Source organism: Rhinopithecus bieti, unplaced genomic scaffold (genome assembly GCF_001698545.2).
Source record: "Rhinopithecus bieti isolate Rb0 unplaced genomic scaffold, ASM169854v2 scaffold_5982, whole genome shotgun sequence".
In the NCBI taxonomy this organism is placed as follows: domain Eukaryota; kingdom Metazoa; phylum Chordata; class Mammalia; order Primates; family Cercopithecidae; genus Rhinopithecus; species Rhinopithecus bieti.
Genome location: NW_016805132.1, coordinates 401,533 through 424,457, shown reverse-complemented (window position 1 = coordinate 424,457; position 22,925 = coordinate 401,533). Strand labels below are relative to the sequence as shown.

At 39.1% G+C, this 22,925-nt stretch overlaps 1 protein-coding gene and 1 long non-coding RNA gene across 3 annotated transcripts in view; one reads left to right on the top strand and one right to left on the bottom strand.

Moving 5' to 3' along the window:
* LOC108529129 (attractin-like protein 1) overlaps nt 1-22,925 on the bottom strand; it is a gene marked incomplete at its 5' end in the record, with an annotated part of 414,893 nt that overhangs the window by 19,737 nt on the left and 372,231 nt on the right. The window lies entirely within an intron of this gene.
* Nucleotides 8,078-22,011, top strand: LOC108529140 (uncharacterized). 2 transcript variants are annotated; one of them, XR_001885415.1, is made up of 6 exons: nt 8,078-8,164; nt 11,942-12,174; nt 13,586-13,677; nt 20,060-20,198; nt 21,031-21,137; nt 21,576-22,011. It is a non-coding gene; the product is annotated as an uncharacterized LOC108529140 (long non-coding RNA). The 2 variants fall into 2 exon arrangements; XR_001885416.1 differs by having other exon boundaries at nt 8,089-8,164; nt 11,945-12,174.

The following is a 22,925-nucleotide window of genomic DNA, read 5'->3' as shown; positions in this document are numbered from 1 at the left end:
ACCAGCTTGTATCCCAGGGATGAAGGTGACTTGATCGGGGTGGATACATTTTTTGATGTGCTGCTGGATTTGGTTTGCCAGTATTTTATTGAGGATTTTTGCATTGATGTTCATCAGTGATATTGGCCTAAAGTTTTCTTTTTTTGTTGTGTCTCTGCCTCACTTTGGTATCAGGACGATGCTGGTTTCATAAAATGAGTTAGGGGAGAGTCCCTCCTTTTCAGTTGTTTGGAATAGTTTCAGAAGGAATGGTACTGGCTCCTCTTTGTACCTCTGGTAGAATTAGGCTGTGAATCCTTCTGGTCCTAGCTTTTTTTTTTTTTTTTTTGGTTGGTAGGCTATTAATTACTGCCTCAGTTCAAACTTGGTTATTGGTCTATTCAGGGATTCAACTTCTTCCTGGTTTAGTATTGGGAAGGTTTATGTGTTCCAGGAATTTATCCATTTATTCTAAGATTTTCTAGTTTATTTGCATAGAGTGTTTATAGTATTCTCTGATGTAGTTTGTATGTCTGTGAGGTCAGGTGGATATTCCCTTTATCATTTTTATTCGTGTCTATTGGAGTCTTCCTCTTTTTTGGTTTATTAGTTTATTATGGGTCTCTTTTGTTAATTTTTTCAAAAAACCAGCTCCTGATTCATTGATTTTTTTGGAGGGTTTTTTTGTGTCTCTATCTCCTTCCCATTCTGCTCTGGATCTTAGTTATTTCTTGTCTTCTGCTAGCTTTGGATTAGTTTGCTCTTGCTCCTCTAGCTCTTTTAATTGTGATGTTAGGGTGTCGATTTGCGGATCTTTACAGCTTTCTGATGTGGGCATTTAGTGCTATAAATTTCCCTGTTAACACTGCTTTAGCTGTGTCTCAGAGATTTGGTATGACTGTCTCTTTGTTCTCATTGGTTTCAAAGGATTCTTGATTTCTGCCTTAATTTTCATTATTTACCCAGTAGTCACTCAGGAGAGGTTCTTCAGTTTCCACGTAGTTGTGCAGTTTTGAGTGAGTTCTTAATCTGAGTCTAATTTGATTGCACTATGGTTGAGAGACTGTTAATGATTTTAGTTCTTTTGCATTCTTGAGGAGTGTTGTAGCTTCTGATTTTTTGTGGTCAATTTAGAATAAGTGGCTATGTGGCACCGAGAAGAAATGTATATTCTGTTGATTTGGGTGGGGAGTTCCGCAGATGTCCTATTAGGTCCACTTGGATCCAGAGCTGAATTCAGGTCCTGAATACTCCTTGCTATCCTTGCTAATTTTCTGTCTCATTGTTCTGTCTAATATTGAAAGTGTGTTAAAATCTCCCATTATTATTGTGTGGGAGTCTAAGTCTCTTTACAGGTTTCTGAGAACTTGTTTTGTGAATCTGGCTGCTCCTTTATTGGGTGCATATATACTTAGAATAGTTAGCTCTTCTTGTTGCATTGATCCCTTTACCATTATGTAATGCCCTTCTTTGTGTTTTTTGATCTTTGTTGGTTTAAAGTCTGTTTCATCAGAGACTAGGATTGCAACCTCTGCTTTTTTTTTTTTTTTTTTTTGCTTTCCATGTGTTTGGTAAATTTTCCTGCATCACTTTATTTTGAGCCTATGTGTGTCTCTGCACATGAGATGGGTCTCCTGAATACAGCACACTGATGGTTCTTGACTCTTTATCCAATTTGCCAGTCTGTGTCTTTTAATTGGGGCATTTAGCCCATTTACATTTAAGGTTAGTATTGTTATGTGTGAACTTGATCCTGTCATCATGATGCTATCTGGTTATTTTGCACACTAGTTGATTCAGTTTCTTCATAGTGTCATTGGTCTTTATACGTTGCCCTCTCTCACCACTCCTATGCAACATAGTATTAGAAGTTCTGGCCAGGGCAATCAGGCAAGAGAAAGAAATAAAGGATATTCAAATAGGAAGAGAGGAAGTAAAATTGTCTCTGTTTGCAGAGGACATGATTTTATACTTAGAAAGCCCCATCATCTCAGCCCCAAAACATCTTAAACTGACAAGCAACTTCAGCAAAGTCTCAGGATACAAAATAAATGTGCAAAAATCAGAAGCATTCCTTTACACCAACAAGAGACAAGCAGGTGGCCAAATCATGAATGTACTCTCATTCACAATTGCTACAAAGAGAATCAAATACCTAGGAATACAGCTAACAAGGGATGTGAAGGATCTCTTCAAGGAGAACTACAAACCACTGCTCAAGGAAATAAAAGAGGACATAAGCAAATGTAAAAACATTCCATGTTCATGGATAGGAAGACTCAATATCGTGAAAATGGCCATACTGCCCAAAGTAATTTATAGAGTCAGTGCTATTCCCATCAAATTAACATTGACATTTTCACATAATTAGAAAAAACTACTTTAATTTCATATGGAACCAAAAAAGAGCCTGCATTGCCAAGACAATCCTAAGCCAAAAGAACAAAGCTGGAAGCATCACCCTACCTGACTTCAAACTATACTACAAGGCTACAGTAACCAAAACAGCATGGTACTGGTACCAAAACAGACATATAGACCAATAGAACAGAACAGAGACCTCAGAAATAATGCCACACATCTACAACCACCTGATCTGCAACGAACCTGACAAAAACAAACAATGGGGAAAGGATCTCCTATTCAATAAACGGTGCTGGAAAAACTGGTTAGCCATATGCAGAAAACTGAAGCAGGACCCCTTCCTTACATCTTATACAAAAATTAATTCAAGAATGATTAAAAACTTAAATGTAAAACCCCAATCCATACAAAAACCCTAGAAAACCTAGGCAATAACATTCCTGACATAGGCATGGGAAAAAACTTCGTGACAGAAATGTCAAAAGCAATTGTAACAAAAGCCACAATTGACAAATGGGATCTAATTAAACTAAAGAGCTTCTGCACAGCAAAATAAACTATCATCAGGGTGAAGAGTCAACCTACAGAATGGGAGAAAAGTTTTGCAATCTACCCATATGACAAAGATCTAATATCCAGATTTTACAAGGAACTTAAGCAAATTTACAAGAAAAAAAGAAAACCCACAAAAGTGGCAAAGAGTATGAACAAACACTTCTCAAAAGAAGACATTTGTGCAGCCAACAAATATGTGAAAAAAGCTCAACATCACTGATCATTAAAGAAATGCAAATCAAAACCACAATGAGATACCATATCACGCCAGTCAGAATGGTGATTATTAAAAGTCAAGAAACAATAGATGCTGGTGAGGCTGTGGAGAAATAGGAATGCTTTTACACTGTTGGTGGGAATGTACATTAGTTCAACCATTGTGGAAGACAGTATGGCGATTCCTCAAGAATCTAGAACCAGAAATACCATTTGACCCAGAAATCCCATTACTGGGAATATACCCAAAGTAATATATGTCATTCTACTATAAAGACACACATATATTTATTGTGGCACTATTTACAACAGCAAAGTCATGGAACCAACCCAAATGCCTATTAATGATAGACTGAATAAAGAAAATGTGGTACATATACAACATGGGATACTACACAGCCATAAAAAGGAGTGAGATCATGTCCTTTGCAGGTACATGGATGAAGCTGGAAGCCATCATCCTCAGCAAACTAACACAGCAACAGAAAACCAAACACCATATGTTCCCACCCATAAGTGGGAGTTGAACAGTGAGCACACTTGGACACAAAGTGGGGAACAACACACACCAGGACCTGTTGTGAGGGGTTGGGCGTGAAGGGAGGGAACTTAGAGATGGGTCAATAGGTGCAGCAAACCACCATGGCACAGGTATATCTACGTAATAAACCTGTGCATTCTACATATGTGTCCCAGAACTTGAAGTTAAAAAAAAAATAGAATTCTAAGTTTTCATCTACTACATACATATATACATATATGTTTTATGTATATATGTGTACATACATATATTTTGTTACTGGGTTACATAAGGATGTTGATACAATAATTTAAATCAGGAGACCACTTCATTAGAGCCACTTCACTGTTATCAGAGACACTTCAATCCTTCAGCTAAGGCTTGGACAAGAAAATACTGTAAGGGACTACAGAATAATCTTTTAAAAATTAAAAATCCTTTTGAGACTCATACATTATGTTGATTCATGGAAATTATTTATATTCCCCCTTTACTGTGGGCTAAAGTAACACTGATATCTTAGGAACAGGAAGAGAATAATCCATCTGCTACCTCACCATGCATGGTATTTTTCTTGTGCTAAAAATTCTAAATTCTTTTGATCTCATTGGGTCTTTGTTTCTGTAGAAATAAATTTATTCTCCTCTTAACCCATTGTTCTTTCCTCTACACATTGTTTTTATATGAAGAACTTGCCTTACTTATTTTCTTATTAGATTTTAAAACTTAAAACATGTTCTTATACTACTACATGTGTCAGATGGGAAAACTCAGCATTGATGGAGTATTTCTGCTAAAGATAATCTTAACTGACTTTTGAAAATGAAAACTATCACAGGCTTCCCAGGCTGGGTACTGACTCATGCCTGTAATCCCAACACTTTGGGAGGCCAAGGTGAGAGGATCACTTGAGCCCAGAATTTGAGGCTGCAGTGAGCTTATGATTGTACCACTGCACTCTATCCTGGGGGACAGAGCAAAAACCTGTCTCTAAAAAAAGAAATTAAAATATACTGAGTTTTAATAAAAAGAGATTGAAGATTGGGGTGATGAAAATGTTATGGAAATATATAGTGCTGATGACTGCACAACTGTGACAATATGAAGCCACTGAATTGTACAATTAAAACGGTTAAAATGGCAATAAATAAATAAATAAATAGGTAGATAGAATGAAAACTATCCTGGTTGCTTATTTATTTATATGAAAAGATTTTATTACTTTGTGTTAAGTATATTTAATTTTTCTGGGTTACTCATAATCAGAAAATGTAAATGACATGAAATTTTAGCTGACTACATGCAAACCACCCTCTATCCGCTTTCTTCATTAAAACATACAGATCCCTGTTGACAACTGATAGTTTTTCTAAAAGACAAGTATTAAAATCAAAATATTTTCCCATACTCAGATAATGTCAAACTGTCCATATGTATTTAGAGAATTTCTTCACTTCAAACAAATCTTAGTGCTGAAAACCAGTGAACATGGGGGCAGGGTTCAGAGTAGTTTCGGGCCCTGGTCTGGCACCTCCTTGACCTATAGCCCTGGGGAATGAGGCTGGCAGCAGTCTCAATAGCTGAGCTATCCTTCATCCTACAACTGGAGGTGAGTCAACAATCCCTAAGGCAGGGAAGCCAGCTAATGTTTAAGAAACATTTTCAGACATAGGTTTAAAATATAATAATTTTTGGTTAACTCTCGATTAGTCACAATATTAAGTTAATCTATTTTTATTTTCTAATACTTGAAAATGTGGTGTTATAAAATGTTATATAAATCGGGATAATCCCATATAAAAATGAGTGGATTCACCAACACTTTATGCTAACACACTTTTTAAAAAAGATTAGCTACTGCATGAAGTGAAATTGACTAATACAGTATTTCTTCTGGGATTAATACTGGGTATACTTAGGTGTCTCTACCACTTGTTCTCAACACCTGAGCAATCTCCTTAAGAATCAAGCCCTAACAAGGAAGAAGAGCTATAGTTCAAAGGTAAATTAGGGCTGTATTATCAAACTATAATACAGTGAAAACCAGAAATATGGGGGTAAGAGGTGTAAAAGAATGTAAGAACCTTAACAGTTATTGTAACTGGAGCCTCTTTTCTCATCCTTTAAAAAAGGTGCTAATTCCTAGAGTTTTCTTCTTTATCATTTTTAAAAAAAACCGCTTTATTGAGGCATGACTGACATACAAAAAGTTGTACATATTGCTTCTTTATCCTTTAATACATTTTAGTTCATATATAAACTTCTGAGACAAAAAATACTGCTTAAATGCAACCTACATCCATACCCTTTAGACTATCTATAATTAATTTTTTCTCTTCTTTTTGTCATTTATTCTTCCTCTGTCTCTTTCTAAACCACCCCCTTTAGTTCCAAGCTTCCTTTACTTTCAAAAGCAGGCGGTGTGATTGCTGGTATTTGACATTTTTGATTAAATAATAGCATTATCTAAACCATCTTCTATTCTTCAGGGACCTCCTTTTGTGAAACTCCAAAAATGTCTTCTAAAATCTTCCTAACGCTATCTTATTCTGTGAGCAACTCAGACTGTCATATCATTATTTGATACTGTAGAAGAGAAGGAAATTTCAGATGATTTCAATAACTATTTCTGTTATTGTACTATTTCTAACTTTTCATTTTAGTTCACAGATAATTTCCATTTAAATATCTTCTATATATACATTAGTTATAGAAATAAGTGCTGATATTTTGATACTTCTTAACTTCTTTTTTCTCTTAAAAACTGTTTTTTGCAATTTTAGTGTTAATATCTATGTAATATTGGGTTTAAACGACTTCTTTTTATGTGTATTGACTAGAAGAGCTCCTGCTTTCATTAATGGTTCCATCTAATGCTGTGAAGGTGACTGTTGTAAAAGACACAGTAAAAATGAATCCAGATTTTGGTTAACCAGGCAAGGTCATTTCAAGGGACAGCTTAAATCTATTCCATGCACTTTTGGGCTCCCCTTCTCCTTATACAAATTCCACCTGGGGGCCTTTAGCAAATGAGTCTCAAGCCAGATCTGGCTAGATGGGGTCTTGTGCCTCTTAGATTCTGGGTGTCTATAACACAGGTAAACAATTATATTATTCCCCAGCAGGGGATGGGTGACTGTCTCACAATTACAGTCTTCCTATTACTCCCTCTCGCTCACAACCAGTCATTTGCCATTTCTTTGGAGGTGCTTGTACTAGCTCTGGCTTTCCCGGTCTGAGTTCCATGAGTAGCAGCAACGATGACAGAGGTGAGGACAGAACACATTTTACCACAACTTCACGTGCCTGATATGATCAGAATAAACTGGTAAGGCAGAGTTTAGAGTGACCTGCTGGACATCCGTGAAGGTGAAAATAAAAAGAGCTCAAAATATGTTTGTTTACAAAATCATGAGTCTAACATAACATGGGCATGGAATAGTGGGGAATAATGTGACAAGAATGCTGTCCATGAGTCTAAATTTTGAGTTGTTAGGAAGGATGAGACTGGACTTCAATGACAAGAGGATACTGGGGGACACAGGCAGGTGAGCAGACTCTTAAAACAACAATACATTTCAATTTATAGGGTTTTGGAGTGAATATGTCCCCCCCAAATTCATATGTTGAAATCTTAGCCCACATGTGATGATATTAGTAGGCGGTGCCTTTTGGTGGTGATTAGGTCATGAGGGTGGAGCCCTCATGTATAGGATTTGTGTCCTTATAAAAGAGATTGCAGAGAGCTTTCTCACTGCTTTCCACTGCATGACAACACAGCAAGAAGACAGTATCCACGAATCAGCAAGAAGGCCCTCACCAGACACAAAATCTTCTAGCACCTTGATCTTGGATGCCTCAGCCTCCAGAATTGTGAGAAATAAATGTTTGCTGTTTAAGCCACCAGTGATATTTTTGTTGTAACAGCCCCATGGACTAAGACTATATATATGTGTGTATGCATATGTACATATGTATACATATATGTATACATAATATTAATTATGTATACACATTCAGTATGGCATCTATAGCACAGAATGTTAATACCTTCATCATCATTTTATCTGAAGAAAACCAGCCAACATTCACTGTGATTTTTAAATGTTTGCACTTTTTGATAGACTTGGTGGGAAATAATTAGACATGTTGGAAGTTTCCAGTATGCCTTCTGTACCTATCACTGAGGAACTTTGAGCTGAGATCATAATGAGTAGAGCTGTAGTAGAAAACATTCTCCATTCTGCTGCACTTCCTCCGGGCTGAGCGAACACACCGCTTCTTACTGAGTATGTTTCATTTAGCATTTCAGCCAGCTTTCCAATTTAGCTAACTTTCAGGTTCTCTTGTCAACTTATTTACTTGCGTGCCCAAGTAGAATTGGAACACCTCTTTTGCATAATCACAATCAGTAGAATTGGAACATCTCTTTTGCATAATCACAATCTGTTGACCCCTTATCTTTTGAAGATCTGATGCACAGACTCAGGGCAATGCTGGTTCCCGCTGGAAATGTGGACCTCAGTGGTGGTATTTCTTCTTCCTATGGGGTTATGTCTGTGAAGTTTTATTGCTGAGTCAGGGCTTTGAGATGGGTTTTATTTATGTCTAGAAGTTTTATTGCTGAATCATTTTAGGCAGTCACAGTCAAGTTCTTAGGTTTCCTAGTTATTTGGAAATATTTTACATCCTTATAATGTGAAAGAATTTGCAGATTCCCACTGCAGATCAGTGGCATTAAACACTAAGGAACATTTATTACCTCTGCCTATCCAAATTCTGTTCATCCCTTCAGACCCAGATCAAGACCCAGCTTCACCAGCAAGCTTCTCTGATTACCAAAGACTGCACTAAAATTTCTCTCTTTCTGAAATTCTTTAGCACCTAAAGCCCATACTACATAATTCGACCTCTGGAGGTTTTGTTGTTTATTGCTGTTTTAGCAGTTACCACTGAAGAGGGTCTGGCTGTGTGTTTTATCCCCTTTTGTCATTCCCAAATCCCTAACCCCACTACATCTCTACTATATAAATACTTATTGGTTAATTCTAAAAATTCTAATTATTTCTTCAAAGTTACTGAAATAATTGCCCGAAATTATTTAAACTTTTCCTGAGAATTTCTTAACCTTATATTCCACAAGGAATGTAGCTAGCACTACTTCTTGATCTGCAACTACTTAGAGGGCAAAGGAAAGACACTAAAAAGGCCGGGTGCAGTGGCTCACACCTGTAATCCTAGGACTTTGGGAGGGCAAGACGGGCGGATCACCTGAGGTCAGGAGTTCAAGACCAGCCTGGTTAACATGGTGAAACCCTGTCTCTACTACAAATACAAAAAAATTAGCCGGGTACAGTGGTGCATGCCTGTAATCCCAGTTACTGGGGAGGCTGATGCAAGAGAATCGCTTGAACCTGGGAGGTGGAGGTTGCGGTGAGCTGAGATCGTGCCACTGCACTGCAGCCTGGGCTACAGAGCAAGACTTCATCACACACACACACACAAAAAAAAAAAAAAAAAAAAAAGACACTAAAAAATAGATTGCTAGGACATATATCACACAAATCTGAGATTTTTTTTATTCTACAGCAAGGCAATAAACATTTTGAAATGGAGTTTAAACATGATATAAATCTTATTTCTGGGACCTCTTATTTACTATTTTAACAATTATTAGAAATAGAATTTTACAAAAGAAAAGCCAATCAACCAAAGAATACTTGTTAATAATTACAATAGCAGTGACTTTTATTGCCCCCACTTATTTTGTTACTTGTTAATATGGAAAATGCCAGGTGAGGGAGTGCTGAGCTGACCTGAAATACTGTAGTAAGAATCAAGCCCTGCAGAAAATTTTCACTGGAGCATTATTATGAACAAAATGTGGTTAGCATAAATATCTTAAATATCTGGTGAGCTTTTTCATGGGGTCATTGTTCCTTACAAAATGAGCTATGAGAAAAGTAAACAATAGTATTTCCTTCAAAATATTAATCACGTATGAGTTTTTACTCCATGGTAAGGATGTTATACATTTAAATAACCTCTGTCATTGAAAACAACACAAACCAAAAACCAAAAACCACTACATAGTGAGCAGACATTTTGCTTACTTTGTCTAATGTAGTCCACATGATCACTCTAAAAGGTGAATATCATGGCCCTGTTTTACAGAGGAAGAAAGTCAGGATCCAGAGAGTGCCCGAGGTAGCACAGCTACTAAACTGGCAGTTAGAGTTAGACGCCATCTCAAAGCCCTGACAAGGTTCAGCTTTGGCAGTGTTGCCACATTTGTGATTTGGACTGTACGACCTCTATGGTTGTACATAGCAGCTCTCTTCACTTGCATTGTAAAAGTGAAAACTTGGAACTTAATTTTTGTACCATACCTAGAGGCAGTTCCTGACAGGGGGCCAATCCTGAGCCTGGTCCTCCTAAGCAAAATAAATACCCAGACAGAAGGAAAAGGGAGATGTTGGAAACACGGATTCAGGGTATCTCAAAGTGGGATACAAATAACTTTCTCTTGGTCAGAGAAAGAACTCCCAGTAAACAGAAGACCCTGAGCTCCCAAGGCTGCAGCTTGTATCAGCACTGAGACATCTGGACAGACGCAGAGTAGTTGGGGAGTTGGATGTCTGGCAGTCTACATTGTCGGGATCTCTCTCCTAAAGAAATATTCAAATAAGACTTTCATGAATTCTAATGCATGTGGGGTTACGCAATGAAAATCAGTACAAAAATAGGATTTGCTTTACAGAAATTTACCGTGCAGCCACGTGCTATAAGCTATATAGTCCGTGAGGCGAGGGAGAGCTGAAATCATAGCACGATGTTCCCTGTCTGTGCAAGTTCACTTGCTTTAAGCGTTCTATTTACAGCCATTTTGCTTCTTTGCCTCTGTGTTGGTGCATGACCAATAGACCGAGACTATTTCAAACAAAAGGTCTCTGAGGGCGAAGGCTGTGTAGACTTGACTTGATGTGTGGAACGCAGTCAGAGCCCAACAGGCATTGTAGGAATTTATAATGTTATTTGGGGCTGGTAATTATGATTAGGCTATAGCTTAAATCTGAAGCAATTTGGCAGTAAAGTTGAGACCAAAACATGGAGTCGTTGCCTTCCAGCAGTCACAATCCAGTATGTGGTGCATGAGTATGATGCTGCAATTTTAGGGAAGATGACTGCCCTTTAAGATGGTCCATTCAAACTGGAAAGCCTTCTAGACAAATTTGTGAGAAGGGTTGACTCACCAATGTGCCTGCGAACACTTTCAAACTATACTTTAAATGATGCTTTGCTTTGAACAGATCACTGGCCCAATTCTTCCCTTTCTCTGAGTCTGTAACTTCCACAGAAATCAATGAGAACTGAATATTCAAAAGGGACCAGAGAACAAAGTTGCAGGTTGAATTAATGGGATAAAGGAATGCAGATCTCTTAAAGCCTCTGCAATTAAATTGTGGCCTTATACAATCCTCTAGGGTCACCAGCAATTTGCTGGCCTAGGAAAGCCAGCTGACTTCACTTTCAGAGGTGTCACAATTTACAGCATGCATTTTCTTAGACATTAACGCATGATCCTTTTTAGCTCAAAATCTACCTCCTCACTTTAATCTCTTTAGAACCTGATACCTTGGAGTCTGGGATTTCATTCGCATGTCCTTATCACCAGCTAAGATAATCAATCAAGAGGCAAGACATTCATTTAAGAGTGCACAGCTAAGCACATGTGGATATATTATTTTTCTATGCATATATTAGTTTATGCATCTTATCTATATCTGTACCAACACATGTATTTATATATACCTATGTATGTTAATTATCTGATGTTTTTCCCAACTAGAATCAAAGCTCCAACTGATAAGAACTTTGTCTTATTTAATCATTACATCCTTAGCACTTGGCTTCACTGTAACTGTCAAATATTTTTGATCATCGAGACATTTACAAACATATTTGACTGGATATTCATAATGCCACAAGAAGAATATTTCAGTAATTCTCTTAAATTTTTTTTGTCCAAAGAGAAAAACAGTATCACTTACTAACCATATACTGTATTCTAACTTCTTTTCAAATACTTTTCTTTCTCAGTAAATTTTTACAACAGTGGAGTGTGATGTCATATTTTATATTTTTGTTACAAATAGTTTAGAAATGGAGGTTTAGAGAAATTAAACAACTTTGCCAAGGACACAGAACTAGGAAGGCGCACAGTAGAAGGATGAATCCTCTTCTGACTGCAAAGCCCATACTCATTTCCCTTATCTTACTTCTTAACATTTGAACAATCGGGAAAAGAAGCATACTTATAAAATGGAAAGGTCTCCACCAGTCAACCATAAGAAACAGTGATGACTATGAAGTGGCCTTCAGTATTGGGAAGTACCAAGTAGGTGTCCAGATAAGCTGAAAGGGAATGAAGTGACAGGAAGGAAAGGTCTGGGACTGCCTCACCAGCAGAAATACACCAGGCACCTGGAAGTCCTTGCTGGTTACCTGCTCACTGCTCAGGACAAGACCACTCAAGCTGGGTATGTACGTGGCATTAACCAATCTCCATCTGCCTTGACTCATTTGGTGGCCTATTCCATACAACCAAATCTCTGCTCTTTGGTCAACATGACCTCAGAATCCCATCATTTCCACAGGTGTAATAGACCACACCAGATTTCTTCCCCTCTATCCTATCCTTCTCCAGTGATTTCTATCTTCCCTGATATACCATCTGTATTAGGTCATTTTCGCACAACTATGAAGAAATACCCAAGATTGGGTAAATTACAAAGAAAAGAGGTTTAATTGACTCACAGTTCTACATGGCTTGGGAGGCCTCAAGAAACTTACAATCAGGGTGGGAGGGGAAGCAAACACGTTCTTCCTCACATGGTAGCAGGAGAGAGAAGTGCCAAGTGAAGCAGGGAAAACCCCTTATAAAACCATCAGATCTCCTGAGAACTCACTATCACAAGAACAGCATGGGGGAACTTCCTCATGATCCAATCACCTCCCACAAAGTCCCTCCCCGAAAACGTGGGGATTATAATTTGTGTTACAATTCAAGATGAGATTTGGGTGGGGACACAGGGCTAGGTCATATCACCACCCCTCCCAATATCTTCATGAAGTGTTTCAAATGCTAACCACATTCCCAATTTGTACTTATTCCCAAAACCTACATCAGGGTAGGTTGAGATGCCCCCAGTCACAGTTTGGGGGCATCCATGAGCAGTCTGGATAGCCCCAAAGGCTATGAGCCATGCATTGTGACTCCATCCATGCTTTCTGCATCGGCTGACATTGTCCTACACTCTGGAGGCTGCTTCTATTGTCCTTAACTAAACATGTGAGCAGTGCTGGGAGGCACAGCATCGTGTAACTGGAAGCTGAAAGCCATCTATGAGTTAGAGGCAGTAGTAGTAATAAAACCTACCATGTACTGTTTCCTCTGTGCCAGGTATTGCACAGATGATCAAATGAAATAATCCAAATAAAAGCTCACCACCCCAGGAGGCAGAAGCTGCTATCCCCATTTTATAGTTGAGGAAACTGTAGATTTACAGTAGTTAAGCACTTTGACTAAAGGTTTGCAGCTGGTATGTGACAAAACTGGGCTTTGAATCAGGTCTTCTGGTCCTAGAGCTAGTCCTTTGCCATAGTGCTACCCTGCAGGGGTCTGGGTGATTTTTGGAGCCACCTTTGGGGGCTGGTGTGGATGGGGATGATCAAAGGACTCAGGACTGTGTTGGTGGAGGACCTCTGCATAATTAGGCAATTGGAATGTTTAAGATACTGAGGGCAGCTGGGGATATGAATGTTCTGTATGTGAAAAAGAATGAAAATTTGTAATCACTTAAAATATTGCTTTAGACACATACTGCAATTTAGTTCATAAAGTACTTTTGCAGCCTGTTATCCATCCCACTAATACTTTTTTCTCTCCAGTGCCTGCATTCTATGCTACCAGCAGCAGCTGCCCCAGCTTCTTTACTGCATCAAAGTTTTCATACACATTATCTCACAATTTGTCTGCTGAGGTAGGTGTAGGGGACACTGGGGGAAATGGGGAGCTCTGGGCAGTCTAGTGACTTTGCCATGGCCACACGGTTAGTAAGTGGTGGCAGCCAGGTCTGGTCCTCAGTCCCATGCTCTCTTCCTGACTTGTGTGGAGGAAGACCCTTTTCACTTCACCATTGCTACCATATGAAGAGTTGATGACATTCTTCCAAGATTTCAGGAGAATTAATTGTGGTTGACATTTTGTGACATCCTTAAATATTCTTTGCATTATTATGATAGAGCTTTGTGATAATTCATGGAATTTTTTTTTTAACCATTCATCTAAGCTATCAATTTTCTACTTTTATAAATCAGTTGTGTTGAGCATTTCTGTTTTGAGTATTTGACCAAATTTCTAATTATTTCCTTAAGGAAATTCCTAAAAATGAAATTACTGAACCTGAATATGAACTCTTTTGAAGCTCTTGATACATAGCTCCAGTTGCTTTTACTGAAAGACCTATCACACTGTTCCTCCACCAGCAGTATTTAAAATGTGCCTACTTCATCACATGCACACACACACACAAAGATATAGATATGTATTTCACTAATTTGACAGGTGAAGATTATTGTTTTAATATCGATTTTATGGACTACTAGTTAGACTACATTTTGATTAGTCATTAGTTTGTTTATCAAGTTTATATTTTGTCCTTTCATTGTATAGATATGTTAATTTCCTTCATTGATTTCTGTGAGCTTTTCCTATAATCAACAATCAATGGTTTATCATTTGTTTGTAGTATTTCCCTGGATTTCCCCCTTGCTTTGGCGGCATTGTTGTATCTTCATTATTGATGATGACTTCTAGAACTAGGCTGCCCTGTCTCCTGTAGTTCTTCCCCCCAAATGCTTCTCGATGTCCCAATGTGTGGGAAGCTGTTTAAGCCACAAGCCTGAGATTCAATCATTGAAGAGTCTTGTGTTAGTACGTGGTGTAGTGGTGAGAAACATAGTACATAAAGGAAGCACATCATACAGGGTTCTATTAAGGTATGCAGATGCAGGAAATGAATCATAAATCATGACTTTCCAGGCTTCAAACTTTCCAAATGGGACTACAGGCACGCACCACCATGCTCGGCTAGTTTTTTGTGTTTATACAAAAATGGCAGCTGCCTGCTAAGGGCTTGGTGGAGGATGAATAGATGGATGACTACACTCTTCTCTCCTGATTGCCACGCCCACTGGCTCTGTAACTTTAGACAAGTCAGTTGCCTCAACTGATGAAATCGGGCCTCAATTTCATGATCTATAAAATGGGTTTTAGCCAGGTGCGGTGGCTCATGCCTTTAATCCCAGCACTTTGGGAAGCCGAGGTGAGTGGACCACCTGAGGAGTTCGGGACCAGCCTGGCCAACATGGTGATATCCTATCTCTACTAAAAATACAAAATATTAGCTGGGCATGGTGCTGGGCACCTGTAATCCCAGCTGCTCGGGAGGCTGAGGCAGGAGAATTGCTTGAACTCAGGAGGTTGCAGTGAGCCAAGATTGAGCCATTGCCCCCCAGCCTGGGCAACAAGAGTGAAACTCCATCTTGAGAATAAATAAATAAATAAATAAATAAATAAATAAATAAATAAAATAGGTTTTAGGCCGGGCATGGTGGCTCACGTCTGTAATCCTAGCACTTTCGGAGGCTGAGGCAGTCAGATTGCCTGAGCTCAGGAGTTTGAGACCAGCCCGGGCAACACGGAGGAACCCCGTATCCACTATAAATACAAAAAATTAGCCGAGCATGGTAGTGTGTGCCTGTAGTCCCAGCAAAGGCTGAGGCATGAGAATCGTTAGAACCCGGGAGGCAGAGGTTGCAGGGAGCTGAGATCGCACCATTGCACTCCAGCCTCGGCGACAAAGTGAGACTCTGTCTCCAATATGAATAAATAAATAAATAAATAAATAAATAAAATACAATGAGTTTTACACTGGGTTGTTGCCAAGATCCACTGAGATAACGAATATGAAAACAACTTGTAAACTAGAAAGCAAAAAAGGAAATGTCAGTCATGCATTTTAGTAGAAGTTTTGCTGTAGTTATTTACTATCTTATAGGAAAAAAATATTGGCAGGCAGGATGAGAAGTTAGGATTTTTCTCAGAGGGTTACTCTCATTTCTTTGTGTGCCTGTCTCCCTGTTATGGTGTACATTCAAATGCCTCTAAAAGGCAGGCACCGTAGTCATTTAACTTGATTTCTATGGTGACCAGCACAACCCAGTGACTGAAATATTTTCATGAAAAGTCTGCAGGAAAATTCTGTTCTACACACATATATATCTTGTATAGTCCATTAAAGGTTAGCATAAAATATTAATGAATGGCCTTTCCTTGCTTGTGTTGGGCGTGGCAGCCGCTAGGAAGAGCTTCACAGATGGGCTGCTGAGTACGGACAATGGGCAGGAACTGCCTGGTGAGCACATAAGGAGGGTGGGGGGTGGCTCAGTTACTGGAACAGCATGTATAGTGGTCAGGAGGTGTGACAGGGTGACAGGGCATGGCCTGGGTCCCAGAAGGCTTCTCTGAGATGGGGAGACAGATGCTGACAAAAACCACCTATCAAAAATTCATCCACTCAGAATAGTCAAATTGAGTGCCCTTGACACAGCATTTAAGAAGTAAAAGAGGTCTATGTAAAGGGTATCACGACCAAGAGTGCGGCTGAAAATGTGGTAACAGCAGCCTCTCTGCTGACCTTGTGGCTTTCACTCCTGTGGGTTTAGTCATTCTTCCTCCATATGGAGGTGACTTGGGGAGGATGTAATGTCAATGGCCCTTCTCAGGTTGGTTTCAGTTGCTTTCTTACCACCTAGTGATGCTAAGGGATCAGGTGAATAAAAAGTGGAACCCTTCCGGAGTGCCAAGCCCTGTCCAGAGGTGAGAGTTCTCATGGTCTTCTCCTCCTCCACTCCTCCCCAAATCAGGTTGCAACATGCCTAGTAACAGCCAACTTTCAATTTATTTAGTTACTCCTAATGCCCATTGAGTAAAATGAGGACTTAGTTATTTGTGGGTATCCCATTTACTTTATTTAGGGAAAATAAGATTTAATAATGCCAAAAACATCCTCTGTCTAGGAATCACTGACTGCTAGAAAGTAATCTCTGATTAACTATATGTTGTAAAAGGAAACACACATTTAATCTGAATTTAAACATATTCAGTATATGTCCTCCCCTTTTTCAAGGCATGATAATTCTCCTTGGGAGTTCTAGAAATATCTCTCTAACATTGACTGGCATTTGTCCTCCCATCACATTATCAAAGTGGAAAAAAACCAAAAAAACCAAAAAAAATGAAGCTAACCTGAAGTCGTGTCCTGTCTTCAGTATGTCTGGCGCCTGGCAAGCATATCTGGTTTGGGGAGGGTAAGATGCAGTAGAAGCAATGGAAGACGAAGCTGGAAGGTCAGGATGGGATCTGATTTGGAAGAGCCCTGGATTTATGCTGAGGAGTTTAGCCTGTATCTTATAGGGGCTTCGTCTTAGCCTCGATGGCAGTTTAAAATTCAAATGAAATACTGAATCCTGAGTACAGTGTGAAGTGGAAAAGCTGCCACTATTTGCATTTAATCTATAAAGAAACTGACGCATACAGAGATTAAGGAATATGCGGAGGAGGATATCACAGCTGCTAAGTGGCAGATCTGAGTCTGACAAGTCTACGCTACTGTGCTTCTTGTACCTTTAACTGACGGCACGAGGAGGAAGGGGAGGGGGATTGCACCCAGGGAGAGAGAGAAAACAAGTTCACTACAGCCATGTACATTATTATTTCACACAAAGTCTTGAATGAATTCCTTGCATGTGGCAATTCTCTAAAGAATATATGTCTATTTTCTGAATAAACAGTAGTGAAAACCCAGAGGTAAAGATGGAAAATAAAAATGACGGGGGTGTGCAGGCATGATGTGCGCACATGTGCCTGCATACACTGCTCTGCCCACCAAGGGTCTACCGCACAGGGCATTATTACCAAGAGAATCAAAGGGAGGTAGTGAATCACACATTCCCTGTTATTAGGTTTAAGAAAAAAGTAATGAGTAGGAAGAGAGGCAGCAGCAACTTTAGAAGCAGAATGTAAGGTGCATTAGGGAACCAGTAGCAGGAGCAGAGTAAGATGAACCGAATATACCTCTGAGAATCACTAACAGCGTGTGCTAGGCAGCAGCTTAGGTGCCCTGAGAAATCTATTCTTACTAGATTTTGCCACGTGCCTCTGTGGCAGGCAAAATAATGGCCCCTCAAGGATGCACATGTACTAAGCCTTGGAATTTCTACATGGCAACAGGGACTTTACAAAAGTGACTAAATGAAGGCCCTTCCGATGGAGAGATTATCCTGGACTACCTAGGTGGGACCAATGTCATCATAAGCATTCTTCAAAGTGGAAGAAGGAGGCAGAAGAGGAGGTCAGAGGGGTGCAGGGTGAGAAATCGACCAACCAGATCCTGCTAGTTTAGAAGATGCAGGAAGGTGGGCATGAACTAAGGAATGCAGGCAGCCTTGAAAAGCTGGAAAAAGGCAAGGAAACAGATTCTTCCCCAGAGTCCCCAGAAAAAAAAAATGAAGATTTGCAGATCCATTTTAGACTTCTGACCTCCAGAACTGTAAGGTAATACATTTTTGTTATGTTTGAAGCTGCCTAGGTCATGGTAATTTGCTAGGGCTTCCTATACGCTCAGAATTGTACTCCATGGAGAGGAGTCAAGGAATATTCAAAATCAAGCAAGCGGCCAAAGGGTTCTGGTCTTATGTGTTCACGGAATCTACATTTCCTCTTCTCTGCTGTTTCTTGTAGGAAGTAGAGCTCAAAATGACCAAATCAGAAAAACGAGAATTAGAAATAATTCAGGAATTTGCATGCTAATGGGTAGAAAAAAGAACTATTACTTTTAAGAAGTTGATTACCTATAAAACTCATAAATAAGACAGTGTATGCTTTCTTCTTTGCCTTATTCAGTATACCTAGTATGTACAGAGAAGTAGGTAGGCAGCTTGCTGGTTAGTTTGTCAAGGATTAAAATGAAGTAAATCCTAACAAGGCCTTTAAGACCTTAATCAGATCTTCTACATGTCATGTCAGAGTAAAAGGTACTCACATTAAATATAACATTTTATTATAAAATAGTTTTAAAGTTTTTTATAATTTTATTTTAAAATATTTGCTATAAGTATCTTATATAATGTATGATAGGTTACGATTATTCTGCAATGATCCTGCTTACTTGGGAATTCTAATGAAGTGAGCAATGAAACATACAGACTACAAGTGTTTTGAAACGTGTATGAAAACTACACTTAATAATGTGGGCATTATATTACATGTTGTAGCTATTAAATTAAGGGATTTCTTAATTTTAATTTTGCTGCTTTCTTATTTTGGAGTAAAAATTTTGTTTTCATTCTCAAACATGTTCATAGGCCCATGGCCTTTTGCTCATAGTGCTTGATGGATAAAGTAGTCCTGTGAGATGAAATAGCAAACAACGCCTGCAACTAACTGAGCTCAACTGTATGAATGAGCACATACCGAAAGGGAAGAGTTAAGGTTACCATAGAAACTGTAATACAAAAATTCTGGAGCTAAACTATTACCAATCCAATCAGCTTGCTACCACAGCTTCCTTTTTGATGATGATAAGCATTGTCATTAACGGGAGGCAGAATGGTACAAGGATCAAGAGAATGGACATTAAAGCAAGGCAATGATGAGCTCCAAGCCGGACTCTACCACTTAGAAGATGTGTAACTTTGGCCAGGTCACTTGGACTCTCTAGACCTCAAATTCCTCATCTAGGAAACGGGGATAGTAACAGTACAGGTTGAGCATCCCTAATCTGAAAATTCAAAATCCAAAATGCTTCAAAATCTAAAACCCTTTGAGTGCTGACTTGACACTCAAAGATCATATTTAAAGGAAATGCTCATTGAAGCATTTCGGATTTTGAATTCCTTGATAAGGGATATTCAACCTGTACCAACCTCAGGGGATTATAAGGATTAAGTGAGTTAATATTTACAAAGCACTGGTACATAATAAGTAGTTTTATATATATGTTTCTGATTTTTTAAAAAAAGTATTTGTTCAAAATTTACAAAGTTCAACTATATGGCCTTCACTGTAAAGATGAAGTCTAAGATATAATCCTGTACTCTAGGCACTGAAATTCTAGGGGGAGGGATGTACTGGAATCCAGGTATGAATAAAGTAATATGAAAACTTTGAAGAAAGTAGTCAGTTCTAATAATGAAAACTGTTTAACCCACTTACAGTTAAAATTGTTTAATTAAAATATATCCAAATATTGAAAAATGAAATTAATCAGCAGATTTACTAAATGTCTATTTTGTCTGCAGGTCTGTGTAATCTACTGTGATTGTTTTGAATAAAGGCATTTGTTAAGAGAGGAGGAAAACAAGACAGAGAGCCTGCTCTGTGCCAGGGCCTTTTAAGATTTTCTTACTGAACTTTCTCAGTCCTGCAACAAACTTTGAGGTATGTATAATCATTCCCATTTTACGAAATAGTTACCTGGGTCTAAAATCTGTTAAGGCAGACAGAAATCTGAATCCAGATAAAATTCTCACCCTCAAAGCCAAATTTACTTTCGCCAAGCCAGTGTTTTCAAACTTTATTAGCAGAAACCTAGCTTTAAAATACAATCATGCACTGTTAAATGTATTATTTTATTAGTGTAAATATAAGTTATGTTTATAGTTTTTAAAACACAATCATAACAGTAAATATTTACTTGTTGTAAAGTCAATCAATGAGAATAATGTGGGTATAGTGATTAACATAGAAATTGGAAATCAAAGGTTATGGAAGTTAGTCACAGTTATGCTAGTCTCAGAGCTTGATTTATTTTTTTGCTATTGTTACATAGTATTAAGAAAACCCTGCATCACACAGTTGTAAATTTTAAAAGAGTTCACCCTATAAACCAGGCTATTCTTCAACTAAACTGATATAGAGGCTTGAATGACATGAGTAGGAATTAACTTCTATTAAATTCTATTTCATAAAAACAATTATTTATCAAGTCCCTCCTTTATGTTAGGCATGGGGCTGGATGCCAGGGATTCCACGTTGCTCATGACAGATATGGTTCTTGGCCTCCAGATAAGTGCTTTGAAAGAGGAATAACCAGGTCAAGAACATTTACTGGAGTAGACCATTTTCAAGAACATTTACTGGACCAGACCATTTTCAAGAACACTTACTGGAGTTGACCATTTACACGGATGGCTTTTTCCCATAAATACAAATATAGGGTCTAGTTAACCGCTTACAGAAAGATTTCTTTCAGTTGAATTTATATTCACAGGTCATAGATTCTTGGCATCAAGTATAGCCTGACTGGAATTATTGGAAGACTAAAACCAGCCAGGCACAGTGGCTCAGGCCTGTAATCCCGGTACTTGGGAGGTCGAGGTAGGTGGATCACTTGAGTCCAGGAGTTTGAGACCAACGTGGGCAACATAGGAAGACACTGCCTCTACAAAACTTAAAAAACAATTAGCTGGGTGTGGTGGTAAAGGCCTATGGTCCCAGCTACTTGGGAGGCTGAGGTAGGAGGATCACTTGAGCCTGCCAGGTTGAGGTTGCAGTGAGCCATGATTGCACCACTGTACTCTAGCCTGGGTGACAGAGTAGGATCCTGTCTTCAAAGGAAAAATAGACTAAAACCAATATTTTCTCCCTCTACTCTCCTTCATTCACTTAGCACTCAATCTCTGCTACAGTTTTAGTAACCCTGGGCACTAGACTAATTACTTTAGTAGCTGGGGACTAGCTCACTTTCTCGTTTGGGTAAGTGCCAGGCCAATAATAATCTTGAGATTTTTAAGGATTTATTTTGAACTCTTTCAGACTTCAGCTGTAATTTATGAAGCACTGAAGGGACTACATCCATGCGAGTGACAGAAACTCCAGGCTGAAACTGCTCAAGCAATCCTAATTCATCCTATGTATCAATAACTCCAGTACCTGGCACTTAGCAATATCAACAATTGGAGAGAATAAACTGTGGATATATATTTTTAAAATTTAGCTCACTAGGACAAGAGAATCTGATGGCAGACTTGATGTTCTTTGGACTTTAATTTGTAAAGTGATTGAATATTTGGACTTAAATTTCTCTCCAGGAATTTGAAAATGGTAGGGAGTTTGTATTCAAACTTAGGGCATCTTTATGTTGACAGTCGATTAAGTATCTTAGCTTAATCAGGTTGTTTGATCTCTACAACCTGTTATGCTGTCTTTTAGAAACATGACTATAGGCCGGGCGCGGTGGCTCAAGCCTGTAATCCCAGCACTTTGGGAGGCCGAGACAGGTGGATCACGAGGTCAGGAGATCGAGACCATCCTGGCTAACACGGTGAAACCCCGTCTCTACTAAAAAAAAAAATACAAAAAACTAGCCGGGCGAGGTGGCGGGCGCCTGTAATCCCAGCTACTCGGGAGGCTGAGGCAGGAGAATGGCGTGAACCTGGGAGGCGGAGTCTGCAGTGAGCTGAGATCCGGCCACTGCACTCCAGCCTGGGCGACAGAGCCAGACTCCGTCTCAAAAAAAAAAAAAAGAAACATGACTATATATAATTTGAAATGGGGAATAGGAAATAGATTTTGAGCCTCGGCCACAGCATAGTCTTGGAGCTAATTTCATGGATGTACAGGTGTCATTAATCTCAGAGCTTGTGAGGGGGAAATCTACACTGTCTATAGTGATCCCATGGTGACTTCCAAAGCAGCATTAGTTGGCACTGGGAGAAGGGCCAGTAGGAGTAAGACTGTCAAGACAGGTGACCTTGACAGGTTACTGATCTCTTTTCCTGAAGGCAACAGCCACACTGCAGGTAGGAAAACAAACAGCTAAGAGTGGTGGCCTAAAAAGGTGCTAATCAGATTTCCTGTGAAGGTGAACACAGTTGACTCAAAACCCAAATGTCACTCCTCTGGATCCAGCACCATGTGCAGTGCTGCCAAATTCTTCCAGGATGGTCCCAGCCAGTGCTGAGCTTGGTGGGAGTAAGGGTACAGGTCCATTCCTGCCTGATGTGGAACTTCGCTGGCAGGTGATTGGCTTGAGGACTTTCCATTGGTCTTTTCAAAACTTTCTTAGGACTGCACCATGGTACCCAATCATTGTTCCTTCCTTTAGCCTTCCCCCTACTGCCTCCCACAAGTGCCAGACTTACATCCTGGTCTGAGGCTGCCCTT